The following is an 826-nucleotide window of genomic DNA, read 5'->3' on the forward strand; positions in this document are numbered from 1 at the left end:
TAATATGGGGATTCTATATGTCACTGACCCCAAAGAATGCAGTGTGATAATATGGGGATTCTATATGTAAGTAACTCCAGGGAGTGCGGTGTGGTAATGTGGGGTTCTATATGTCATTGACTCCAGGGAATGCAGTGTGATAATGTGGGGATTCTATATGTAACTGATTGTAGGGAGTGCAGTGTGATAATATGGAGATGCTATATGTAACTAACCCCATGGAGTGCAGTGTGATATTGTGGGGATTATACATGTAACTGACCCCAAGGTGTGCGGTGTGATAATGTGGGGATTCCATATGTAACTGACCCCAGGGAGCGCAGTTTGATAATATGGGGAATATATGTGTCACTGACCCCAAGGTGTGCGGTGTGATAATGTGGGGATTCTATATGTCATTGACCCCAGGGAGTGCAGTGTGATAATGTGGGGATTCTCTATGTCACTGACTCCAGGGAGTGCAGTGTGATAATGTGGGGATTCTATATGTAACTGACCCCAACGAGTGTGGTGTGATAATGTGGGGATTCTATATGTAACTGACTCCAGGGAGCACAGTGTGATAATGTGGGGATTCTATATATAACTGACTCCAGGGAGTGCAGAGTGATAATATGGAGATGCTATATGTAAGTAATCCCAAGGAGTGCAGTGTGATAATGTGGGGATTATATATGTCACTGACCCCAAGGTTTGCAGTGTGATAATGTGGGGATTCCATATGTAACTGACCCCAGGGTGCGCAGTGTGATAATATGGGGATTTTATATGTAACTGACTCCAGGGAGTGCAGTGTGATAATGTGGGGATTCTATATGTAACTGAC

General features: G+C 43.9%; 1 protein-coding gene across 1 annotated transcript in view; it reads right to left on the minus strand.

Moving 5' to 3' along the window:
- LOC122550985 (stromal interaction molecule 1-like) overlaps window positions 1–826 on the minus strand; it is a 100,488-nt gene that overhangs the window by 15,125 nt on the left and 84,537 nt on the right. The gene's annotated exons all lie outside the window — the stretch shown is intronic.

The sequence above is a fragment of the Chiloscyllium plagiosum genome, chromosome 6 (genome assembly GCF_004010195.1).
Source record: "Chiloscyllium plagiosum isolate BGI_BamShark_2017 chromosome 6, ASM401019v2, whole genome shotgun sequence".
NCBI lineage: Eukaryota > Metazoa > Chordata > Chondrichthyes > Orectolobiformes > Hemiscylliidae > Chiloscyllium > Chiloscyllium plagiosum.